The 14415-nt window shown below is 39.4% G+C and overlaps 1 long non-coding RNA gene across 1 annotated transcript in view; it reads right to left on the reverse strand.

The window, feature by feature from the left end:
* LOC148217133 (uncharacterized) overlaps positions 1–14415 on the reverse strand; it is a 34689-nt gene that overhangs the window by 15677 nt on the left and 4597 nt on the right. The window contains exon 2 of the long non-coding RNA XR_015796785.1: positions 5206–5288. This is a non-coding gene — a long non-coding RNA (uncharacterized LOC148217133). The remainder of the gene's footprint in view (positions 1–5205; positions 5289–14415) is intronic.

Here is a 14415-nt window from a genome sequence, read left to right on the forward strand (position 1 = left end):
GCCTTTAACAGGACCAACCAAAATGCCAAAAAAAGTAGAGGGGAAACTGTTTGCCAAAATTCTTCATTAGGGAAGAGGAGGAAATAAAAAGAGTGAAATCTAGCCATGTGCTTTTTATTATACAGGACATGTATCATATGACTATTGATGCTAACAATATTTTTGAACCTGAATTGAGAAGCAAAGATGACAATATTTTGTCTTATTTTTGCTAACACAGCAGTTAAAGACAATGTGACATTCCCATCTTCCTTACAGGAAAGTCCTGACTGACAGATTTTAAAAATCTTTTATTTAACCTTCCTCCACTAAGTAGCCCAAGACCATGATACTTCTATATAAAGAAATGTTTGGGTTCATTTAATTCAACCACCCAGCTAAAAGGGTGATATTATTTTTGCTACAAAAAGAAAAAAAGTCACAGCAAAACCATAAGCTCAATGCAGCAAGTTATAATAATATGAATCATATTAAAACAGAATTGTGCATATATCTATTATTTGGGAAGAACTGAAACTTGGGTTACAGCATTCTCAGCATGGATGCAAAATGAACTTCAGTTATTAGGAATCTCATATAAAGTTCTGTTGTGACAGCCATGTACTGTATTTTTCCGTGCATAAGACAATACTTTTTTCTAAATTCGTTACACTAAAAATTGAAGGGCGTCTTATGCAAGGACGTAAGCCGAGGAGAGAACCGCGTGGTTGTGAAACTGCCCATACTTTGTCTCTGCAAACAGGCTTCCTCCAATCACGAGCCTTATGTAACTGACATCAGCAGAACAAACCAATTGGAACACATCCCGTTGGAAGCGGAGAGCGTGTAGGCAGTGGACCGGTAACGTCAGAGCATTCTGAGCCCATAAAGATGTCGGAAAATACAAAAATAAATGAGTGAATGTCTTACTCTGCAAAATTCAAACTGAATGTAATCAGTTATGCAAAAGAGCCTGGAAATAGAGCTGCAGAGAGACAGTTTGGACCTCCTCCCACTGAGTGTATCATGTAAATGTTACCTAATTACTAAATAAAAACGTGTTCTGCTTTATCTTTAAAATATTGATTTCTTAATTTTGGGTTGGAAAAGTGGGGGTCGTCTTGTACATGGGGTTGTCTTATTCATGAAAAATATGGTAATATTACTTATCGGGCTAATGGATCTCTGTCAACCATTATAATGGTTTATATAACTCACAGCTGGGTTCACACAACAGAAAAGTGGTGTATAAACCCAGCCAATCAGCAAATAGAAAATATCTGATACTGGCCTATATTCTTAATGCATTTTTGTGCACTTGTTTGTGTCCAAGAATATTTGTTCCTCTGACCCTTAAATGAGCGGGCAGGGGAAAGACACTGGCAGTTTGCAAGCCAGTGAAATTGGACGTGGTTCAGTAGGGAGGTGATCGGGAGGTGTGTTTTTACAAAGAGTACATTTTTCTACTTGTGATCTTTGGGATGGTTACAAAAAAGGCCCACCTTCCTTTCCTTCCTTCGTATATTTATTTTAAGATTGTCATCTCTAATTTCTATTTCGGAACAAATAAACACCATAAGCAACAAGAAAGAACCATAGACAAACTGAAGGTATATTCATTTTTAGGCAAACTGAAGGGAAATTCATCTTTAGGAGAAAATGGGAGGGTTCTCTTTTTTTCCTGTATTTAATTAACATCACTAATAAAAAGCTAATAGATCATATGTTTCTTGTTGTATGGAGCTGACCAGGGTCATTTCAGAAGTGACCTGAGCTAAGGGCGCTAACACTACAGCCTTTCCTTTGCTTGGAATCCAAAGCAGGATGGATTGGCTAACACAGGGTTCCTCAACCTTAGCAACTTTAAGATGGGTGGACTTCAACTCCCAGAATTCCCCAGCCAGCATGGCTGGCTGGGGAATTCTGGGAGTTGAAGTCCACCCATCTTAAAGTTGCTAAGGTTGAGGAACCCTGGGCTAACACACACTGTGCATTTGCTGAGGGTTTCTTCTCTGAACTACAGCACATAAGGCCTCGTGTAATAGTCCTGTGGCAGAGGAATCCTTCAGCTATCAGTCTCTTGGTATAAGCTTAACTTGTTCTCTTGACTGTAATGGCTGTGAATGAAAGAGTGGAAGAGGCTGACAGCAAAGGAACAAAAGCTTGATTCCATCATCCCTCACGACCACAACACCGTTACCATTCTGGGGGAAGGAGTCCAGAGACAAGTCTGTTGACCCCTTTCCCTCCTCCATGTTCCAGAGTTATTCTTTCACCTTATGGAAGGGTTCAGGATTGAACTTCTGCAGCCCAGTCCTTTTAATACTTAATTAAATCCAGGGATTTCAGGTTGGGTGTATGAAAAGAGTCAAGAGGGCAGTTGTGACTGTTGGATTGAAGTTCTGCCCGTTTTTTACATGCATTGTGCATGCAACTCATGTAACTAAGGGCCCACAGTTGTGGCTGCCATCTTGATTTTTTGACACACATACACACACACAAATAGATCCCAAAGCAATCTGGACCCTTGAAAGATCTGATGATTCATCAGAAGTAGGGAGAGAGAGGCAAGCATAAAATGATTGGGGGATGCAGTAGTACTCCAGCCTATCTATGGCATTATTTCTAACATAAACATTATACAAAAAGAAAGACAAAGATGTTAAACATATTGGTAGCTGAGGCAAGAAAAGCATCATAACTTTACGAATGAGAATGACAATTAGCCCTTACATGCGACTGAATTATCTCAACAATCTCATGTCAGATGTGTAGAAATACATGTTGACAGGAGACGGAATTATTTTTTACCACTTCTAAGATACAACACAAAGAGTAATTTCTGCCAATACCTAGCACTTCAAATCAAAGATCACAATTCAGCTTTTCTGTTTTCCCCTATAACCTATTTACTTAGTTATAACAAAAAAGAAGCAGTATGGAAAAAAACAGAATAGTTACAAGTGAACAAATTTTTGCCTTGGATCCCACTAAAGAGAGCAATACTCAAGGTGGGAATGAGTTTTAAGGGAACTGTAGTGATTAGAAGGTTCAGAACAAAATTACCCCAATTCAAATATAAAAGACTCTAAACAAAAATTAAAAAGGGGTAGTTCTGAGAGACTGATCATTAACACATTTTAGACATATATTCTTGTTCAGGAGTGAAGTTGTATGGATCAACACAACTACTATTTGGGAGAACCAATCTTCTGCTTCATGTTATAACAACTCTGGCTCCAAGGCTAAGCTGATCATTCCATTATCGTTATTGATGAAAGAGGACATCACTTGTTTTCTACAGGTCCACAGAATTGATGTGGTTGATTCTGGAGCTCCTGGAAAAAGTTCAACTGAACATACTCCTTCCTTAAAAGTGGATCAGTGTTGGTCATAGACAGTCTTTAAACCACTGGATTGTTGGATTAGATGCCTTAGGATTTGGGAAAGCCCAAAATGGACTAAATGATTATAGTAGCTTCAGGATCAAGAACAAATTTCTACACTCATACTTTCTCCTATCCTCAAAACCACCTTGATCCCATCACAATTACATTAAGTTTTTACTAACCAGGTATAGGACAATTTGGCTTTCCCAGAAAAACACTGGAAAACAATTCAATTAATGAAAGAAACAGAGCATAAAAGTATTTGGGAATGGGGTAGAGAAGTAGTCAACATCAACTCCTTGGTGGAAATAATCTTTGGAACAATGGCTTCTTGAAAAGATCTTGCTGAACTAAACAACATGGCTCTGCATATCAAAGCCATGACATTTCACAGCAGTCAACAAAGAAGGAAGACAAAGACAGGCAGAGTGTAGATGTGTGGGGCTTTAATTAAACCCAATAGTGACATTCCTTCAACTTCAGCAGTGTAATCACAGAAATTGGTTATATAACATTTTCCTAGCTGTTCAAGCCAACTGCTATTAGAAAATAATTAAGAAAGGTCAGCTTTTAAAAATGTAGCTTTTGTTTGAAGTACAAAAGAAGGAAAAGGAATGCTGAGCCAGATCTTTAGAGAATTTGTGTTACACTCAAGTTTTTGGTTTTTGATTGCTTATTTAGTATTGTTATTTTCAGTTCAATTGGACCTAAGTATAACTTTGGCCCATATTAACCAGGAAAACATCTGAGTTTGCATCAACTTCCTTTGAAATGTCTTCTAACAGTCTGAACAATGAGATTCATTAATTATTTTGATTAATGTTTCTGCAGCCCTTTCTATTAAATTCCTGACAGATAGATTCAAGAGTGTTTTCTGCTCACTGAGAGTTGCAAACTTTGTGGATATTCCTATATATGTCTCCTTTGGGGATTTTTTTTTTCAACTTTCCAGTTTAGCAAATAGCCCGATACTTTCTGGAGGTTTCTTCAGGGTTCTTTCTGCAACCCAGCTTAGTTTCTAGGTTTAGACAAGGGTCACCAGGTTATAACCCTCTGATCTCATGAAAAAAGGTGACTGGAAACCACTTCCATATTGCTGCTCAAAACAGGGATGTGTCCATAAAATCATCAGGTGTTAAGCATGACTAGAAGGAGATTTTATCTATGTTTACTTCAATTATTTTTACAACTCCAGTTTTTTGCCATATATTATTTTGTACTCAGTAATAAAAGGCTATTCGTGGTTCCTTCTTTCAAAGACACGAAATAGCGTGTAACTTTTTGAGTGCCCCATAATTCATAAGAAAAGATAGCACAAAAAAGAACAGGTTATTAGGTACAGAATTCCCATAACTTGTAAAATTACTTTGAGAAGAAGAAAAAAATCCTGCCAGTGACTCTTCCACCATCCTGGAAGTAAAACATAACAAAAGAAATAACTAAAAATTTGTAGAGTTATTGATATCCCAAAACTCCTTCCTGAGGTACCACTTCACTCTGCCTGATGGTAGGACCAGCCCTGCCCTGCTCTTCCAAGCCTTCCCTCATAGTTAAACTGTGCTTTTATCAGAATGACCTATCAGAGAACATGGCGAAGCACTGCCCAGAGCAGTGTTTCTCAACCTTGGGAACTTGAAGATGCGTGGACTTCAACTCCCAGAATTCCCTAGCCAGCCATGGCTGGCTGAGGAATTCTGGGAGTTGAAGTCCACGCATCTTCAAGTTCCCAAGGTTGAGAAACACTGGCCCAGAGACTGGTGCCAAGACAGCATAAATAGGGACATATTAAGATGGCTTTGCATCTTAACATCACAGCAAGTGGCAGCACATAACTGACCTTCTGATCTTGAAAAAGTAGAACAGGGTCAGACCTGGTTAATCTCTGGATGGCAGATCATCAGGAAACATCAGGATTGCAGACTAGACAGGAATGTAAAAGATCAGAAGAAGGTAATGGCAAACTATTCGCATAACGTTGCCAAGAAAACAGCACAACTATATCAACATAATTATCAGGAGACAAGCTTTGCTCAAGGAGGTTTTACTTTATCTGCTTAACAAGATTTGAAGAGCTATATTCAGCTTTTTAGATTCAAAAAAAAAAAAGCACACATATTTTTAAAGTAAGCTTTCAAAGAAGATTTTCACTCTTTTCAATTTCTCTAAGTACCTTAAAGGAAATTTGAATTTGGGTGATTTTTTTTGTTTATAAACATCCTTTCCATATCATTAGTTTTCTACTGCAGGCCCTGAATGGCTTTCAGGGAACTACTGCAAATTTTTAAACTAGTAACCCATGTCAATATTTTTATTTATTTATTTTTATTTATATTTCAAATTTAGTCACTGCCCATCTCACTCAAGAGCGACTCTGGGTGGTTTGAGTTAGTTTTGCAAATGGGTAACCTGTTAGAACATGTCTAGTATTTCTGGATCATTTCCGAATGCATACTTTCACAGTTATTTATAGGCTGGATTTTTAGTGCATACTATTCCCAAGATGGTTTATCAAAATAAAAATATAAAATACAATTTAAAACAGCAACATTATACCAACATCTGGGAAATGCAGTGAGGCTTTTGCCAAGAAGAATGTGAAGACCAGACTTTTGCTTTTCAGCAAGTCATTGAGAAGTGTGTGAGCGTGAGAAAGAAAGTTCATTGTACATTTGCTGATTTAGAGCAGGAATTCCCAAACTTCTCAACATCACATGCCTTACTCTCCCTTTCTGATTTTTTAGAAACCCTTAGGCTGCCCCACGTGAACATTTTTTAAATCTGTTCACTATTTTGGGCTTGTATAACAGTAAATAAGGCTTCCATGCCCTCCATCTTCCCACCAATCACCCATCAATGTTCCATGATGATCTCCACATTGCACACCTTCACAGCACCTTTCTTCCCTCTTTCCCATTAGCCCACCCACTCCCCCACCTTTTTGCTACATACCTACTAATCTTTGTAGCACCTTCCCTCCCTACTTCCTCTCAGCCTGCCCACTCCCCCGCAATCTTCCCACTGCACACATGCCAATCTTGATAACACTTCCCTCCCTCCCATCAGCCAACTCCCCCATGATCTTCCCAGTTCATTAGATCATCACTGGAAAAGCACTGTGTACTTCTTGCACAGATAATTTGTCTAAAAATGTCATATCCTTGTGCCCCCTTGGAATTTGATGGAAGTATAGTATGTATATGAATAAATATAATGCTTAGTGAATGGTTCAACATAGAGCAACAAGTAAGAATTGTTCAATGCCTCTTAGTTGTTTAGTGTATTTATGGATGAATGAATAAGGAAAATTTGTGGTGATATTAGAGATACATTGGTTGAGGACATAAATATGCATGTAATTTTCTATATAGAAGATTCCACATTGCTGGAATTATTTGCAGGAAATGTTAGATACCCATATATACTCACAAATAAGCCAAGAGTTTTAGGTGCCAAAATACACCCCAAAAATTGGATTCAGCTTATTCGATGTGAACGACCTTATCTGCAAGTATATATAGTAATACTTTTTTAAAGTACCTGTATATCCCATATATACTCATGAAAATATGCACCACCCGCGGATAAGCCAATTGTGAAAATTAAAACATATAAAAATGTGAGGGTCAGTTTATCAGCAGGTGGGCTTATGCATGACTGTGTACAGTAGGTTATATGATACAACAAGGAGTATGGTTCTGAAAATTAATGTTTCAAAAACCATAGTAGTTGTATTTGACAGAAAAAATGGAACGAACATCTGCAAGTTAGAGCAATTAGATAAGTTATCTACCTTGGGAGGATGTTTACTAAAGATGAGTAAACAAATTTATCTATTTATTTATCACATTTATATAGGCACCCATCTCACATAGTGATTCTGGACAGTGTACATAATAAAACAGTCCAAAGACATTAAAAACCATTAAAATACAACCAAATTAAATTTAAAAGGTAAAAACGAGATGGTGAAAAAAACATACAAGAGAGTGCATTCCAATTAACCATCTAGCAGGCTCCTCTCTATCGTGGGATCCCCAGGCCATCCCCAGACAAAACCATGTTTTAAGGGCCTTCCGGAAGGCCAGCAAGGTGGGGGCCAGCCCCAGCTCAGGGGGAATGAAGAAATCTTAAGCTATACAAATGCTGAGATGTGGTCAGTTGCAAGAAATGAACATCTGAAGAAAGAAATGAAAATGGCATATAAGAGCATGCTTCTGCTTACTTTGTTATGTAAAAATGAGATGTGGGGATGTCAGGAGAAATGTAAGAGTAAAATGAATATAGTGGAAATGGGGTACTTAGGAAGTATGTGTGGTGAAGCAACAAAAATATCAGGACAAGAAAGACTGAGTGATGAAGGAATGTGGGGTGAATACAAACATGATCAACCAGTGCAAGAGATGCATGTTGAGGTGTTTTGGTGATATATAGAGAATCAATGAAGACTGAATCACAAAACAAATCTATGACGGAAGAGTGAACTGGCTAAGAAGAAGGGACGAAGAAGAAGACGAAGAAAATCATCATTGAATGGGGTAGATGAGATCCTCAAAAAAAGAGAGGCGAGGAGTTTAAAAAACCAAAGACAGTGGATGAATCAGCCTATGGACATGATAGAAGCAAGGATGGCTTGCAAGGCTATAAGGATATGGAGAAGGTACAGTGTACAGTGTGGGTGTAAATTAGATTTAGCTAAGTTTCTTCTTTATTTTTCTCTCATGAATTTAATTTCTCTTACTTATTCTCTCTTACTCCTTTTCTTTGCACAATGCTCTTTATGCCAAAAGGAAATAATTTGATGGAATCATATGGAACCATATGTATAAATATCTAAAAAATCCAAATGGAACCATATGTGTGACTATACATATGGTTCTTCACCCTGAGTTAAGTTCTTTCCCTTCCTAAAGATAATTCTGTATTTCTGCCACTTGGGTTGCCCTTTTTCTTACGCATGTGTTATCCATGGTCACAGAATGACTACAAATATTACAGTGGCTACTTCTTCCCCTTGCACACGGCTGGCTTGAGCTGCTAGGCTTTAAAGTTCAGCCACACATAGAAGTTGTCAACGCTCAATGTATAAGGTGTGTGACATCCTTTTTGAAACAGTAACTTACAATATTATCAGTTGTTGAAGTAGTCAGAATGTTATTTACTATTCCTTAAGAACCCCCAAGTTAATCTCCTCCATTCATGGTTTTATAATGTGTAGTAAGGTTCTCTCTGATCCAGATAGATTCAACATCAGTTAATACAAGAAGATGTTACATCTGGGTTCATTCTGCTCTGACGGTGGGGCAAAGTTTTGTAGTGGGAAAGCAGTTACGCAGAAGGCAGCAACAGGAGATCCAGAAGGAGGGTTGTGAGAAAGAGATGAAGTGGATGGCAGCAATCAAGCAGGAAAGAAAGATGACCAACTGGAAGGTGAGCAAATAAGTGGCAGAAGACAATGGAACATCTGGAATAGTGACAGGCAAAATAACTGGTGTGAGAGTCATACGAGTTGCAGTTGGATACAGACCAGGGATAGCTCCAGGTTTCAAAATATTTATAAATATGACAGCTGGAAGGATGTTTACCTGAATAGCAGAAATATAAAGGAGTAGGCCCAGGTGTGAGACTGAGTCGCATACCGGCACTTTAAATATGAATGTATCTGCATACACTGCTCCAGTATTATTCTCCTATCATATTTGGTCACATGTTATATAATAGCACAATAAGCATTCAGTGAATTTCAGATATCCCACCATCTACTGTGTGATGACATTTAAGCTGAGAAAAAGCATTATTTGAGAACCTCTCTCTTCCCACAATTAAACACCCACCACCATCCCTCATTATACTTTTCATGTTTACTCATTCAGGACTGTTCAGTTCCCAAATGTTGAAGCTTTTCAAAACTCAGGAAGATCTCCCAAATTGAAGGTAATTGTCTGCTTGCCTGAAATTGGAGAAGGAACCACCCATCAAGTTTTGCTTGCAATTGTACTGAATGTTTATTAAGACGTTTTCCAACCAGTCCATCAGACATTAGATGGTCTTTACTAGAAACAACCCAAATTTATAGCATAGTTTTATAAGATTGACTTAGGTAACATTTTCCCCAGGAGAGCCAAATTATAAAATTGTACTCATAAAACTATTATAGACACCTTCAGTGGGCATATGGCATGTACTACAGGTCTGAGAAAAATCAATCCTTTTTCCATCTTGATCAGAAAAAAAGCCACATAGTTAGATGTGCCAGCTCCTGGGAAAGAATAAGAAAATAAGACAGGACAGGTTCCTTACAAGGGGCTTCTTATGAGCTGTTGCAGCTATCTTGAAATCAGGAGGAAGCACCCAATATTCTCCCAGTAGATCACACTAGAGGTTCTGGCTGCACAGGCTGTTTGGAAGGGTGGTTGTGCCAACACCCTGCTACAGTTTCAGTAGGCTCCATCCAGAAAAATCTGCACAGAGTGTGCACCACAGAGAGGATCTGTTCATCTTCATAGAAGCAAGCACTACAGAGCTGTTGCTGGCATTGCCTGTGCATTTTGACAGCCCACTGCCACGCAGCACCTCGGCAGAACCCCACAGGAAAAGTTGGAAGGTCCAACACAAAGAAGCTGTTATTAGAATTCTGTTTTGTAGGCCTGACTTACGGCAGCGGATAAAACCACTGGAAACTCATTCAGATTCAACTGTAAATCAACAAGCCCTCTCCTTACTGTGTATTCAAATTCAGTTTAATTCTATGGAAGAGTCATCCTTTCATTAATTGCCAAGGCCCAACCTGAGTGTATGGCAAACAAGTCTGGTGTTTTATATGATCTGCACAAGCAACTCTTTGCACAACATTTGGATTGGCAAAATTTATTCAACCATTGGCAAGCTGCGATAGGATGCAAGATGCATCCACAGACTCATGGGCTGTGTTCTTACAGCACACTTAATCCAGTCAACCATTCACCATTCAAATCTCCTTACCAAGGATTCTGGCAACACATAACCACACTGAGCGAAATAGCACCATTTGGGGAATACAGAGTTGCCACCCACATTCTCCATCAAGTGCCATCAGCCCATCTGAGCAGTGAGTTTTGTGATGGAAAGGCTTGCTTTTTCAGCCCCTCTTTCCTTAATTTCCTGGAGCTCTAAGTATCCAAAACAAGTCAGTTTTAGATATGACAATGACACAATTGACCGCATGGAGTTAGCTGAACCTTATATGACTGGGCCTGCACAATATTAAACTAAGTGATCCCTGGGGAATTAATTGATTATCCCTTCATTGATCCACTTTAGCATGTTGTGGGACTATGGTCAAAGACTATAAATGGGAGCTCTGGAAACCTAAAAGAAACTGAAAGTACAAAATAGTATAAATTATGTTATTGGATTCCTTGTAATGCCAAGCACCCAATGGGAAATTATATATGCAATAGCATGAAATCTTTCTTAGTTTCAGCTTGAACAGCCACGGCTCTAATATGTCTGCTCCCTCTGCTGGTCAGAAGAAACTCTACTTGATTCTTGCAACCTGTCTGTCCTGCAACCCTTGGATTTGCATTTATCAAGCTACTTTTGAAAATCAGTGTTCAGAAGGTCTATGCTAGATGCTTTGATGATTACTCTTTCCCACACCAACCCCAAATTACCCAGATCCCACAGGCACCATGTATTAATCTCCTGGACATGATTAAAGTATCATAGCCTGAATTCAGTTCGTATTTACTGATGCCTCTTGTTGCTGGTTTTTTTTAGAATAAGCTGAACTGCATTTAATTTGGGCACCTTGAGAGAATTTTAGTTTCCAAACAAGGCTATCTTACATGGTCTCAGTCAACCTAAAAGTCTACCACAGAGATTTTTATCAGCTCTCAGTCAGATTCATTGCAAATGGATCTGTAGCTTCCAGATCACCACCCAGCATTCCAGAAATTGCACTCGTGATAGATTTAGAGGAAGTTATTTATTAAAATCTAATACAATCTGGTAGCATTTTGCAGCAGTTAAGGGCCTCCCCCATCAATACAAGGATTTGCAAAGATTTAGTCAAGTAGAACACTTGCTATCAATATAGCAAATTAGCAAGGCCTTAATTAAAGCTTGTAGGAGACGTAGCCAACGCCCAGCCTGATTGCCCACCCCCATGGTCTCTGAAGTTGGCACCCTCAATTTAAGCTCCAAAGACTTTTAACAAGATGCTTGTGCTATATAATGAACATAAACCTCCTTACATGGAAAAAACACCCCCCCCTCGCAAACCTAACCCAATGGCATTTCCTGATTCCAAATTTAATGGGTACCATTCAAATTTGGGGTTTTGCTGTTCATGGTAGTTAAGCTATAACCTGGAATTTTGTGGCTATTTCATGTTTTAAATAGAGTACAAAGCATAGTATCCTCTAGGCAAAATCTTTTCCAGAACATTGCAAAATACATCCAGTAAGCTTACATGTGCTCTTCAACATTTTCAGGGCTCCAATGTTCTGCTCAGGATATTTGCCTTATAATTTTTCAGCATTTTCCAGTGAAGTAAACCAAAACATGCAGATTTTACTTCTTGTTGTTGTTCCAAAATCTAAAGGAAATAGTTACTATGCTTGATCTTAGCCAAAAAACCAAGAAGAAAAAACCAGCTACTGAGGAGGTGGCCACTTTTGGTTGATACTGAAAATACTGTGAATGGACAAATGGGCCAGAAAGAATTTTTAAGTCCCACTGATTTAATTTTGGGAAATGTAAAATGAAACTATTGGATTTAAACTAGTTCACACAGAAGAGGGTATGGACCTATTCTCCACTGACCTGGTGGGCAGGTCCAGAACCAATGGGTTAAAACTACAAGTAGCTTCAATCTAGATAGGAAGAATGTTTTGACTGTATGAGCTGGTGAGTTCTCCTTTGCAGGATGTCTTCAAACAGAGGCTAGATGTGATCTGTCAAAGATTCCCTAATGGATCCTGCACTGAGCAATGGGTTGGAATAGATGATCTACGAGTCTCTTCCAGCTCAATGATTTTATGATTATATGACTTAAAAATATTGATCTTTGACTGGAGTACTGGCCAATGATTTTGATAAGGCTACTCTTTTGCAGTGCCTGGAGGCTGTGGGGGCCTGGATGGGGGACAACAGGCTTCAGCTGAACCCTGGTAGATGGAGTGGCTGTGGATACGGGGGGCCTCAAGATCTAGGAGCTTATCATCTCTGGTTCTAGATGGGGTTACACTGTCCCGGACAGACCCGGTGTGTAATCTGGGGGTCTTCCTAGACTCATGACTCCTGTTCAATGAGCAGGTGGCAGTCGTGGCTAGGAGAGCCTTTGCACAACTTTGTGTTGTGTATCAGTTATGCCCCTTCCTGGATCAGGAGGCCCTCCACGCAGTCACTCATGCCCTGGTCACCTCCCATTTGGATTTCTGCAATGCGCTGTACATGGGGCTACCTTTGAAGGGTATTTGGAAGCTACAGCTGGTGAAAAATGCAGCAGTGCAGACAGTTTTGAATGCTCCTAGGGTGGCACATATCACATCTCTGTTACATGAGCTGCATTGGATGCCAGTTTGCTTCTGGGTCCAACTCAATGTGTTGGTTATTGCCTTTAAAGCCCTTCATGGCACAGGACTAGGTTACCTGAGGAGCCATCTCACCCCTGTTATATCAGTCTGCCCCACTCAGTCCAGCCGAAGGTACTTCGGCTGGTGGAGTCTAGGAAGAGGGCCTTTTCTGCCGCGGCCCCCATCCTGTGGGATAGCTTACCGCCTGAGGTGTGGCCTGCCCCCGCTCTCCTGGCCTTTTGGAAAAGTGTGAAAACATGGCTATGCCAGATGGCCTGGGGCCTGATGGGGGCTCGCATTGTTGAAATTGGCTGGTGGGATAATCAATACTGCCCCCCTCCATCATCTTGAACTGTATATAGTCTTTTTATACAGTATTGTTATTAGCTAATTTGAATATGGATATTTATATTTTCATTGTTTTTACTGTTTTGGATTTTCATCGTGAGCCGCCCAGAGTCACCCTCTGGGAGAAATGGGTGGCATATAAATTTAATAAATAAATAAAATAAATAATAAATAAGCAAATTGTTTCAAGGTAGCTGTTAAAAAGATTTTACACATTATTTCAGATACAATGTAGACTGAGATCACAGTCTCATGGGACTTAATGGAATACTGCAGTGTTTAGCTATAACAGGAGTCAAAGATACTTTTTAAGGAAGAAGCGTAATCCATGGTATCAGTCATGATGGAGACAATTCAGTAAAAACATTTGAGGCATATAAACTTCTATCCCTTAGCTATCACTCTAAAGTTGCAGGATGGGGGAATCTAGAATAAGAACTCGGGTTGAATTACATGACCCAATAACAATACTGAATATTTGTTCATACTAATAGTATTATGCTTATTCCCTTCATTGCTTTCTTTGTTTTATATAGTGTCTCTCAAGAACCAGTACAAGTGAGATTTTGTTACTGTGCTGGTAGTGACTAATTGGTCATAAAGTTCATGCCTCAGAAGCAGAAGATTCAAGGATAATTCCTGTTGTGCGTTCCTTGTCTCTCTGTTAATGCAATCAAGTATAGTACAGCTTGTTAGAACAATTACGGCCTTTATACAACTTGTATATCAAAGCAACTAAGTTGCCATTAAGGAATGTGTCTGCTTTTGCACCAGGAAGGATACTTGTGTATCCTTTAATCACTGTGTCTTCTTATCAGCTGTACAGGTAGTTCTTGATTCACAACGGTAATTAGGACTGGCAGCTCTGTCGCTAAGTGACATAGTCATAAAGCACAGGGTACGTGACTGTGCCAACTTACAGTTGCTGGTTGCCGTCATTAAACGAATCCAGCATGGTTGCTAAGCACAATGTCACATAGTCACCATTTGCAACCTCCTGCTGGCTTCCCCATTGACTTTGCTTGTTGGAAGCAGCAGGAAAGGTCGCAAATGGCGATCACACGACTGGGGGACCCTGCAAAGCATACATCATGAAGTCACGATGCAAACTCCATCATGATCAACTTGCATCCCAATGTCTGATG

Source organism: Python bivittatus, unplaced genomic scaffold (assembly GCF_059951505.1).
Source record: "Python bivittatus isolate LINGU-HERP-01145 unplaced genomic scaffold, Pbiv_v1 ctg000020_np1212, whole genome shotgun sequence".
Taxonomy (NCBI): Eukaryota; Metazoa; Chordata; class Lepidosauria; order Squamata; family Pythonidae; genus Python; species Python bivittatus.